This window comes from Gallinula chloropus, assembly GCF_964237585.1.
Source record: "Gallinula chloropus genome assembly, chromosome: 1".
In the NCBI taxonomy this organism is placed as follows: domain Eukaryota; kingdom Metazoa; phylum Chordata; class Aves; order Gruiformes; family Rallidae; genus Gallinula; species Gallinula chloropus.
The window spans coordinates 64,043,730-64,056,461 of record NC_140085.1 but is presented as its reverse complement, the minus strand read 5'-3'; positions in this window follow the sequence as shown (position 1 = coordinate 64,056,461).

Sequence of the window (12,732 nt, the reverse complement as noted above, 5' to 3'; positions counted from 1 at the left end):
GATGGCATGGTCAAGGACACCCTCCACCAGACCAGGTTTCCCAAAGCCCAATCCATCCCAGCCTTGAACACTGCCAGGGAGGGGACAGCCACATCTTCTCTGGGCAACTTGTGCCAGTGTCTCACCGCCATCACAGTGAAGAATTATTTCCTAATGTCTAAACTGAATCTCCCCTCCTTTAGTTTAAACCCATCACCTCTTGTCCTACCACTACCTGCCCTTGTAAACAGTCCCTGTCCAGCTTTCCTTCAGGTACTGGAAGGTCTCCCTGGAGTATTCTCTTTTCCAGGCTGAACAAGCCCAACCCTCAGCCCATCTTCACAAGAGAGGTGCCTCAGACCTCTGATCATCTTTCTGGCTGAAACCAGGACGGCAGTGTTTCTCTTTGTTTTTATACAGTTAGGAGTAAGATCTGGTCTCCGTTCTTGAATCTTCAAGAAACAGTAATATACACACAAAAAAGAAATTACCTGGATTTTATTTGTTTACTGCACAGAAAAAGTGTGTGCACTCACCATGGCAACCTTACTTTCTTCAATAACACTTGGCACATCTGCGAGCCACTAATCTTAATGGAATATGTTTACTCATTTAAGCTATGAATGCACTGAAAATTGCATCAAGCATAGGATGGGACACTGCATCAAGGTGAGACACTCAGCTTCTGTCTCCATTTTTTCCCACAAATAGCCTGCTTTTTCTTTCATATAAACTGATGTCTCTAAGCCTCTGCTTCTTGCCTAGTTATTTTTCTGTCTCCCCTTGTCAGATCATTGCTTTGCTGTGGTTAGGGACTTTAGCGCATCCTGATGCTCATGCAGCTTCTAGCAGGATGGGATCCAGGTCTTGGAAGTGGCCTGCTGCTGATTTTGTACCATGCACAGCCACTCATCAGTAGGAGAAAGCCAAGAGACTTGTCAGAAATTCCTAATGATCATGTCTTGCAAAGCTGTCTTTTTCTAGACTTTATGGTAGTAAATAATCAGTCCAAATTATGTGACGGAGATAACAGAGTAACTGTGTGGAGAACTGTGTACTGCTTTGCACACATTCATGTATTTACATGTTCATTTTCCTGTGCTGTTACATCTCCCATCTTGTGTACCATGTTTAAGAGTTGGGATTGCCCCATGCTGCTGGCAGCAAAGGACACAGACCCTGAGATAACATCCCAGCTCTTCCTGCCCTGGAGTGACTCTGCCTGTGACTGCAAATCTCAATGGTGTCCTTTCCTGAGGTGTGGCAGCTGTTACAGGTTTCCCTCCAGAATTCACTCTGGATTTGCTCCTTCACTCTCTTTTGGTCAGGAGGTGGTCTTGCTCACCACCAGCAGCAACCTCCAGTGACTGGTAATTTCCTGGACAAAGGCACAGGGGACACAAAGCCCTGAGCCCCTACAACGCTTCTCGTAGCTGTCTCAGGAAAGGATTCAGGAAGAATAAAATGATGTCAAGGTCCAAAGTGACATTTCCATCTCTGCCATTTTGCTTTCCATGGGTGTTACGTCTAAGGGAGATGCCTCCATTTCGGAAGCTGCTGGTATCTAAGGGCCTTGCAAACACCCCCTCACCTTTTTTTCACAGCAGACAGCCTCCGAGGCTGTCTCCTGTGTGTGAGATAGCTCAGTCAACGATTCAGGCTGGTTTCCAAGAAACCTTCAAGTCTCGGATGATGCAGTACAGACATCTTCCACCTCTAGGCTATGTCCACACTGCTAAAAGGCATCGCTCTGGGGAATGGTGCCTATCTCCCAGGCCAAATCATAATGCAGTTTCACATCATCCTATAGACCGTGTTCACATCTTTTTGGGGCTCAGGGTAGCACACTTATCGCCCTAGGGAATAATTGCTTTTTTTTCATTGTGTGTTTTCTGCAGTTCAGAGAAAATGTCTGGAATGATGTGAGGGCTGTGTTGCAGTCTGCCAGGCTGCTCTCATTTGCTTCTTTGTCATGATGCTTTTAGAGTGTACTCTGTGCCCTAGGGCATGGCAGGGAGATGCAGGATGGAGTTTGAGGGGTGCAAGGCCTTTTGGGCTAGTTTTCAAGGGCTGAGGTAACCAAAGCTGGCTAGTCATGCTTGTGAAGTGTGGGCTGTAGCCCAGCTTGGCTCCTGTTCCTGAGTTGCTTCACTTCAAAAGAGAGCTGAAGAGTGACTTAAGGCACATAGATACGGTTTGCACAAGATCAGGAGCGGAGGGACAGGGAAGGAGCTGAGATAAATTATCTGTCACTGTAGGCTTGTCCATAGTAAAGGTTGCCTGAAACAGCTCTGTAAATTTTGGTAAGGTAAAAAATAACACACAAAAAGTTGATAATCATGATAACAATTAAAATGGATGGTTCAGAAGTAAAACAGAAATTTATAACTGTAATGACAAATGGTATCATCAGAGTAGGACAAATGGAAAGAGCTTTTGCTTTGTCTTTGAGCAGGATGGCACAGCAATAAGGTAAAGGTTTTTTCCATAGCATTAGAATTAGGAAAAATCATTTCATAAAAACTTTTTGCAAAACAGTGCCATCCTACAGACAATATCCTTTAGGATTTGGCAAGAGGTGCTTTTCAGTTTGTTTGGGTTTTGTTTGCTTGTGGTTTGGGTTTTTTTTTTAATACCATACTGTAGATTATATGCACTACAATTGTTTGCATTTGGAGAATATGAGATGTAATTGCGCCATTGAACATGAAAGAGCCCACTGATGCATTTGCCCGGACACAGTGCACATATTGCCTAGGGATGGGGGATAACTCTGTTACTTCTCTTCTGTATCATTCAATTAATTTTTCTTTTCTGTACCATGCAAGTCACACCAGCTCCTCCGTCCACACTGGAGACTTTGGGAATTACTAGAATGTCAATATTTACTCCTTTTCTAACAATATATAGCAGAGCTAAAGTGCATGTGTGTATGTCAAGCAAGTTTCTAGAGTGTATAAGGGCTAATCAGCTATAGGGTTAAAAATTAATATAGTTTCCAAAGAGAACAAACACTGTAGATAAAATGTTTGTGCAAAAGATAAACTCAATCTTGCTGTAAATGGGAAATCTGGATGTAAAAATATATAGAATAAGACAGTAGCACTCCCAAAGGGAAAGAAGAAAAAAAGGGAAAGAAAGCAGTACAGATTAGCCAGTGTTTATAATTGTATTAATGTAAGAATGTGTTTCTTTATATATTAATGAGAGGATAAGAAGGATGCTTTTTGAGATATGATCATGTTTTCCCTGTAGAATGAGGAATTATGACCACAGCTCTTTAATTTCTTACCCTCAGGACGTGTGAGTTTAAGCCCTCTTACATCAGAAAATCTCAGCCTGAATGGTGCGACAGTGGCAGCAGCCAAGAGGAAGAGATGAGGCAGTGAGAGGAGGGCCATGTGTTTAATTTTAATGAAATAATACATGTTGCATTAGACAAGATAGACCTGATGGGAAAGTTCAATGTGGTTTTTAAAAGCTTTCAATATGTTTTTGGCACAGACTTGAATATTTAATGAAAATATTATGCTTGCTACAGTATTGTATTGCATGAGCTCGGTATACCTTTAGATAGGGTAGAATTCACTATTAAAATGTTTCATGTTATAAGTAATTCAGACACCCTGTTTGTTTCTGGCTATCATTTGCCTTTTTTTTTAAAATGTCATCAATCAGGTATCTTTTTCATATCTTCACTGCCTCGTCTTGAAACACTATCAGGGATCTGTTCAGCAAATTCTTTCCAGATATGTTTTTTAAAGAGTCTTTGTACAAAATGCCTGACCCAGACCCAACTAAATTGACTGTCAAAGGTCCCACTTATTCTGCAGGACTTTAGATTAGATCCTGAATGATCTTGGAAGAGCCCTGTAGTGTGAATGCCTCAAACCATATTCTGTGCACCTTATCTAGCCTGCAGTTATACAGCAGGATCACACAGACTTATCACGCTAAGCGTGTGAGGAGCAGTAGATTGGAGCAGTAGAATGAATAAATCAAAGTGAATTATCAGCTGCGCGGTACACCTTGTCCCCAGAGACTGGAAACTTTAAAAAGAGATGTTTAAAATGTGACTTCTTAAAAATACTATGGAGATTTTGTGTATCCGAGACTCTCATGATATGTGATTTGTGCTTACATAACTCCTGAGCCTGCACAAATCCTCTGCACACCAGACTGAGAGGTCCCTATAATTTTAGACAAATTCTTTTTCTGACAAAAGTACATTTTACTGAAACAACTTATTCCTAAATAGTCTGTCTACATTCCCATAGAAGATGGGAAGCACAGATTAGCAACACCAGGAGGGAAAGGGCAACATTTCATAGTCCTGACTTTTAAAATGATAGAAAAGTTCTAAAAGAGGACGTTTGAACCCTAAGATGGTAACAGATCTGATAAGGACTTTGGGCATTAAGGTACTACACAGCACATAGCTACTGCTCAGCAGCTCCATGGGTAGGTGCTTGCAAGACCTCCTATCAGTCTTCCATGTTCCCCTTTGGCCCAGAGCATCCATTCAGGGAATTCCTACCAAGTAACCAGTATGCTGTGAGTTAGGACTCTTCCTGTCCACAATAACATGCATCTTTCTTTGCCTTTTGTCTCTGAGAGAGCTATCTGAAGGGGCTTAGAAAACTGGGGATGTCTCTGCTCATGCCATTGCTGCCTCTCTTTCTTCTAACCAAGGCAGCATTGCAGTTCTGTTAGTCATGCCAGCTCCCTCCTTCCTTCTGGACTAACTCAATTGCCCTAATCTTTCAACCACGTAAGTGACAGCACAAGCTCTGGTGGGCAGAACCCAGGGAGTCAGAGAGCCTTGAGTGCCATCTAGCCCTTCTTCAGCCGAGTGGAAAGCCAGGATCCCTGAACAGCTCCATCTTCGCTAGTGCGCAGCTGACGGCTACACAGTCTCTTTGCCAGAAGTTGCTCTTGCCTGAAACACCACCTGACTTGCCAAGCCCCATTTTAAATCCTTTCTGGATCCTACCTTTTCACTCTGCAGAAACTTTTTTTTTGGTAAGGGCTGCAACCAAGTTCAGAAATTGCAGTCCTCAGGGGCAAGTAGCAATATAGGGGAGACACAGGGAGAGAGAAAGTGTGTGTAGATGACAGCAGCTGAGATGGGGCATGGGTCATCTTGCAAACCTCTCCCGTCCTTGTTGCTCAGCTATTCCCATCTTCAGATTAGACTTCACTTACATCTCAAACTTCAACATTTTTCCAGATGGATCTGACTCGGGAATGAGGACTGAAGGATGTGGCCAGGATTTGGCTCTGGGGACACTTTGCCAAAGCGACTGTAAACATAGCTCTTCAGTGGTCACTGCGATATCTAAATTGAGAAAAAGTGGAAAAGAGAGAGAATTAATTCATCGTACAGTGGAGCAGAAAACTCACATCTGTCCTTTATACAAGCCAGTACACCCCATTTATTAATGCTGTTCTCCGCACTGCCGGGTCTAGCAATTAACTTCCCCTGACTGACTTCCCTAGTGCGAGGAAAGATAGACAGTATGTTTATCATGGGAACATATTGATTTCTTTTTTTAAAATTCTCAAGTAAATTGCATAATTTTCAATATGTTAGAGACTGGAAGATAAATGCCCAGTCACTTGCAATGATTAAGGGATGAACTTAATCCTCTAAATTTTGGGGCTGAAACACCCCTTAAAATGTAAACAAGGGAAAGGCAGTTCTGGGTAAATCAAGATTTGATTTCTTTAGCCTGCAAATTAATGTCTAGTTTCAAAACTCCAGGCACTTCTGTACTCCAGAAAAATGCATTAAAAATTAGCGTTTTACATGTGCAATCATTAAGAGCATCAGATTTTTGGAGGTAGACGACCACGTGCAGCACGCATCTGAGATTAAAATCCACTAGCCCTAAGGCACCTATTTGTAAAAAAAAACCCAAAAAAGATATTTAGGTCATTTCAGTGCCCATTCTTTGTGTTTTGATGTGGAAAAAATATGTAACACTAGCTTTTATGTAAAGCCCACGCCTTCAACTTGTTAACTCTCCTTCCTCTCTCCTCAAGTCTCTCAGTCATATGTCACATCTGCTATAGTCTAAGCTGAAAGGAAAGAAAGGGTTCAAAATCAAGGACTGACTAAACTTTCAAAGTGAACAGCCGTACTCGGCACACAGAAAACTGGATGATTAAGATGCGTTGTCACCTCCAACATTTTGGAAAGATTTGGCCTGTTTACTCTGAGCCTCCTCACCCAAATTTTATTTACCCTGATGTTTTCCGTTTTGAACAGATGGTGAATCAACCTTCCGGGTGTAAGGCTGGCTGGGTTTTTTGAAAAGGATTTAAAATAATAAATAAAAGGATGGATAAAGTGCATCAGCATGGAGAGGCTGTATGAGCAAATACAAAGCACAGAGCCTGGCTGAGATTAAACGTCGAGAAGTGAAAGCTGCATCTGTCAGGAACAAGACAAAAGCCAAGGTAAAACATCGCATGATCTTGCATACGGAGTGACAGGCTCTGCCAACCACCCTGATGCCATGCGGTGCTTTACCCCATGGGTTGCCACTGGAAGTGGGAGTCAGGGGCTTGCCAGCAGCAGAAAGATGGCCCAGCACTTCTGCCAAGCTGGGGGAATGGGGACAGCTCTACAGGGCTGGCCCGCGCAGGAACAGATGACTTACAGTAGGCTTCTCCAAGGCTTTTGGCTTTAATCAAAGTCGTGTGGCCTTTCTTTTCTCAAGAGCTACTCTGGGGCTTGCAATATGTAGCTAAGGAAGTCTGAATTCCTAATGCCATTTGAAGGAGCCTCACATGAAAGAGGTAATTTAGGATCAAAGCCAGGAGGATATCTTGCTCTAGAAGCTGAGAGTAGCAGTCCAAAGTATAAGGTCAGCCTGATGAAAATGGCAATAACCATAGAAAAATGGAGGCAATAGGAAGAAAATAAAAAAACAAGTGGAGACTCATAGCATAAATATTAGGCCAACAAGTCAGAGCACCTTAATATAAAAGATGAGGAAGAACTGACCTGGAAGGAAAATGTCATGAAGATGTGAAGTAAAACACGAAAATTAACAGGAGGCAAGAACTGGCTAAACCGAATGAAGAATAGAAGGAGAAGACTCAGATATGGAAACAACTGTGTCTAGAAATGGAGTATCATGCAATTAGTGAGAGACCTAAACCTGGGTGTGTATTTAAGAAGTTGATTAGTGGTGGGAGGAAGCCCTGTCAGTTCCTGGCAACAGACAGCCCCTGTAGAGTCCGGGCACTGTGGTCACAGCCCTCACTGCACCCAGGAGCTGTGCTGACCCTGTGCATTTTCTGAGCAGCTCCTGCCAGCTCAGCAATGCAAAATCTGGCCGGACTTTAAAGCCGTAGTGCTGTTAGCCATCCATTGGGGGTGGATGTTTCCACTGGCAGAGCAGAGCTGGCAATGAATCAAGCAGCCAGTGGATGAAAAATAAGTACAAGCAGACGTTTGATAACAAAAATATTGTCAGAGAAAACCTCCGGCTCATTTAGAGCTGTCTGTTGTTGTGCTCAAGGTGCCGGTACACTACAGGAGCTGGGCAGAAAGCAGAAAACAAGGCACACTGCTTCACTAAAATGTAAACACACCTCAAAATTTGATCAAACTGCTTTTTTGGGAAAAAGTTCAATGATACACAGGAAGTGCTGGTGAAAAGCCAGAACCAGACACAGTTGGACACAAGACACCTCTCTGAGCAAGGCAAGGGGGAAATACTCTGTTTAAGTCTGGAAGGGATGTGGCTTGGAGTTATCCCTTCTCAGCTGGGTACCCTTACCACTGGGTTGAGAATTAATGCTCAGGTCAGAAAATTTCAGATGGATCCAGCTCTGGCAGCTTAAGAAGCTGCTGCCCGCAGTTGCCTGCTCTGTCTCTCTGCCAAAGGTTCCTGGCAAGAAGAAGAGCAAAGAGAGCGTGTGCTTATGCTTCATTTCACAGCCCAGCATATTCACGTAACCCCCACGACAGAGGCGGGTTTGTATTAAGATGTCAAGCTATGAACTCCTGCGGCCAAGGTATGGGTTCACTTTAATCAAGCCTGATTTGTAATCCCTGGTGAAGTGTCGAGTTAAGCAGTGATTAAGATGGTCTTAAACCACCTCAGCTATTAGCTTCATTGCAAGTGAGGCAGAGCTTTCACATAGTTCTTGACCCGGTGCATATTTTAAATAATTTAAATCCATATAATGTGGAGTAGCACCAACACAAGACATTGAATAATCTTTGCAAATAGACACTTACAGAAGGATCTCATAACACATGAACTATGCTCATAGGGCAGGCACATAAATAAGTGACAGTCTTGAACAAATCTCCGCATAAAACCAGTAAACCCGAGAACTCAACCCCAAATTTTTCACATCTGCATTTTAACTTGGTGGGTATTGGCTGTAGCAGTACTCTCAGCAATTTGCAAAAAATTAAAAAAGAAATAAAAATTCTCAGGTTCTTCCTGCTTCAAGACAGGAAAAAATGTTCAAAATCACAGGAAAATCCCCAGGAATGTATAGATAGCTGTCCTACTGATAATCAAACTGATTTTGTAGTGCACCTGGGTTGCTCTTCATTCTTAAAGATAGATATTGCAGAAAAACATTCCATCTTCTGAGGAATGTTACTTTCCTTCCTTTGTTTCTGTGCTTTGCTCTTCTATACATTTTGCGCTTCTCTTTTTTCCCCCATCAGTCCCTTTCTTCTCTCTGGTCATTTTTCTTCCCTCTGTTCTCCTTTCAGCAACAGTTCTTTCTTCTTTGCAGTGACTCCTTTTTCATCACAACTGAATCTGGAAGAAAAATAGTTGAGGAGTGTTTTCTCTGCCTCTCGAGATGGAAGTCGCTGACATAGAGGGCTGTCTCTCAAAGGAACAGGGTTGGGCTCCTGGGGTGCTCACGCTGACTACCCCAGCACTGCTTTTCATTTGCTGTTCCATGCCATTACATTACATGCCTTTTCCAGGCAGCCTTGGTGATAAGATTCATCTTTCCCTTTCCAGTATACCTCCTATATATCTTTGTATAGTCATATATAGAATCATAGAATGTCCTGAGTTGGAAGGAACCCATATGGATCATCAAGTCCAACTCTTCACTCCGCACAGGACCAACAAAGTCATCTCTCCTTCAGAATGTCCCCTTGCATCACTCTTTTCTTCCAGGTGGGATGTGAAGTCTTCCTTCAGCCAAGACCTTTCACCTCTGGTCTTGTATCTGGTGGCATAGATGCATGGAGAAGACAGGTGACAGCCCAATTCCAGCATGGATGAATCCACAGATGGACTATTCCATCTGAGTGTGCATTCTTTAAATAAATGAAAAATAAAATAAACAACTGTTACATTATAGCAAATAAAGTAGAGAAGATTCAAAATACAGAACTAGGATGCAAGAGGAAGAGATATGCATTCAACTATGTCACAGAGAATAAATGACAAATAATAGGCTTCCTTGTACTTATCCACACAAACACATCTGAACAAGAGGAAGAAGTCATGGTTAAGACCTAAAATGAGTTCAACGATTACAGAATACTATTTGTGAGATTCCCTGAGTCAAACAACTTCTAATGGGTTTTAATGTTTCTGTTTTTTTTTTTCTTTTGTCTAAATTTGTTTAATTTTTCTTTGTATTTATAGTGACTGGAGAGAAAAATAAAACATTGGCATGGCAAAAGTGCATAAGATGAAATCAGTTTAAGGACCATTGGATTTTTATTTTTTCCCCTTTCTAGCTTTAAATATTTCAGCATTAATTTGAAGTGTATGCAGTACTGTAGCTGCCCCTGGCAACTACATGTTCTTGCAATCACAGGACTGTGAAACACAGATCAATATCACGGAGGGGCTATAATCAACATGCAGATTAATGAACAGGATTGTATCCACCAGGGAACAGTAGAACAAAGACTAGTTGTGCAATTTAATTGCTGAGTTGCTACTAAATCTCAGCTTTCTATCAATCTCTCTCCATTATAACTATTGATGTATAGCAGACATTAGGAAGAAAACAATAACATAGTAATACAGATCTGTTGGGGTTTGAGCAATGTGGAGATCTTCATGAAAAAAGTCAGCATTATTTTGTACCTCTGAGCCTGTGAAAAGATTCAAGTGATTATTCCCAATTCTTTCTTTGAGCAGTATCTTTTAGTAATCATTTTGCTCAGTAGTACTAGCAAAAAAAAAAATAAATTAGTAGCTAACAAAACCATCCTGAAACAATTTTAAGTCTATCTGTTTCAATGTGCTTTTGAATGAAAGTTCCAACTTTTCATTAATTCAATTAAGTGAAGTGCTATAGAAAATTAGTGGTGGAAATGACCTCTAGGTATGTATTATTTAGCTTAGCTACCTGTAATGAAAGCTTGTTAGCTCCGTCAGACTGTCTTTTTAATGCTTTCTTTGGAGCTTTTTATAGACATATGGTTCAGCAATTCCTGAAGAGGCTGTTCTTCACTTTCATAGGCTCCACTTGTGGGACACTTTCGCACCATGCTCATCCTTAAATTTCCTGCTGCTTCATATAATTTTTGCTCTTCCTGACCCTTATTCATATCCGTTAGTTTTTTGAATCTTTCTCCTTTGTAGTTATGCCCATTCATGTGGATACCTTATTAAAAACTATCCCCCTTGGTTTTTACTGTCTTTTTTTTTTTTTACACAAAGCAGAGTACAGTGCTTTCTCCTACTGGCATTACAGTACTGTTAGCTAAGCCCTTTCCATCCCTGTACCAATTTTTTTCTCTTCAGCTAATCCCTGTAGAAGCATGATTGTTAATTACACCTCTCTAAATTCTTTCCTAGCATGTGGAGGAAAGCTAGAACTCCAGGACATGATCCCTTAGCTTACTCAACAGAAAATTGCACTGCTTTTCTGATGGCTGTTATTGCTTATTACAAACTTATCTCCAGTTGGCTGTTTACATAGTACTTTGTCAGCTCTCAAATAGTTTATTTTTTTTATTATTCTTTTGACATCATCGTTTTCCAGTCCTATTTTGTGTTGACTGACAGTATTTTTATTAGTCATTACCAGATAAAAACAAAGATTCTTGCTAGCCCAATTTAACAGAATTTTGTCACCTGTAAAAGCAGCTCCATGTGAAAAATATATTCGGGTTGACTACCATTTTACTATTGTTCTAATCATCATTCCCCAAACTCTGCACGAGCCAACATTATAACACTGCACGTGAATTTTCTGCTAGCTCACCTTGTCTGCTCTTCTCTTTTAATTTTATAGATAACCATTTTTTTGCTCATGGTTCATTATGTCGTGTTGTGGAGCACCCTCACCTCATTTTTCAAAAATTTGTATTGAGAGAGCAGATCAACATAAAACTTTTATTGAATCTTTAAAAAGTGTCATCTGCCATCTTTCCTTTTTACCTATTGGGCATCTTATATCCTGTTGATGTAAGAGGACACTTTTTCCTTCTCCCATAGAGATTCTAACTGGCTTTCTTCCTGACACTATTTCGGCATACATAAACGTTATTGATATGTCTATTCCTCTGCTAACGGGCTGAAGATTATCCTTGAGAGGACTGCCTGATAAGATCCAGCTTTTGGTTTCCCTTTCAAGGTCATTGAGGTCACCCAAGAGTCTCTCTTACCTCTCTCCAGTCAGAGGTTTGCATGTGATGAGTGGAAATTCCCCAGCACTCTTCAGACTGTCCTTTGACCTTCTTGTCACAACTCCTGTCCTGGCACCCGCAAGGCAACGAGCCATCCTGCTCTCTCTCTAACTGGGTCACAGATGGCCCAAGCCACATTCTTCACTTACTGAAGGAACATCCATGAGATAAATTAGAACAGATGTACGGCAACTTTTTCTTTTGGCATTTACACCACCCTCTGGTCTAATTAATCCTGACATTGTGACCATCATAATACAGACTGCATCAAAGGAATGAAATAGCAGATTGTCTTCTCGATGGTGAATATGCTTATTTTCCCTTCCAGTGAGATGTGATTTGTCCCTTTCTGTGAGAGAAGTTTGCATTTCCTTCTGCTATGTCTAAACTTCTAACAATGAGACAAGACACTGTGAAGCCCTTATACTGAAGTTTGTTTAAATTCCCATGAAAGAAAAGTTTTTTTTATGAAAAAAACCAGTAAAGTTTCACACATCTCTTCTGACACAGAATTCCATATCAAAAATCTCTTTTTTTTTCTGGTAATAAGGTACCATGATAACAGTTTTGGGTACCATTTAATAATATATGTGGCAGTTATACATATTTTATACTAAAGGCTGTCTTAAAAGCTACATCTTTATAGGTAATAACCTGCTTAGAAAAACACTTTCTTGAATTATTTATACTTATTTGGAACAACAAAATCAACTATGTTTTTATAAGGTCAGGTACCAAACAAGAGGCATTAATAATATAGTTACATATCCTGGGAATAAGGTAGCTTAATATTTATATTTTAATCACAGAAAAAAGACAGTTTGCTGTAACATAACTAACCAAGCAAGACTCGTCTATAAAGGATTCTAATGTGACTTCACAGGTTAATAGAAAATTTGCTAAAAGGAAAATGCCTGTGAATACTCTCACATAGAGAGATAAGGGGAAAGGGAAAAATAGTTAAGTTTTACAAAAACTCATCTCTTTCTGTGAAAACTTTAACAATAACAAGTAATGACAAAAATGTTATTTTCAAAAATTTACAAAACTCCATTAACATTTTTATTTAATGGTGATAAAGAACATCATCAAACTGAAAATGAAGA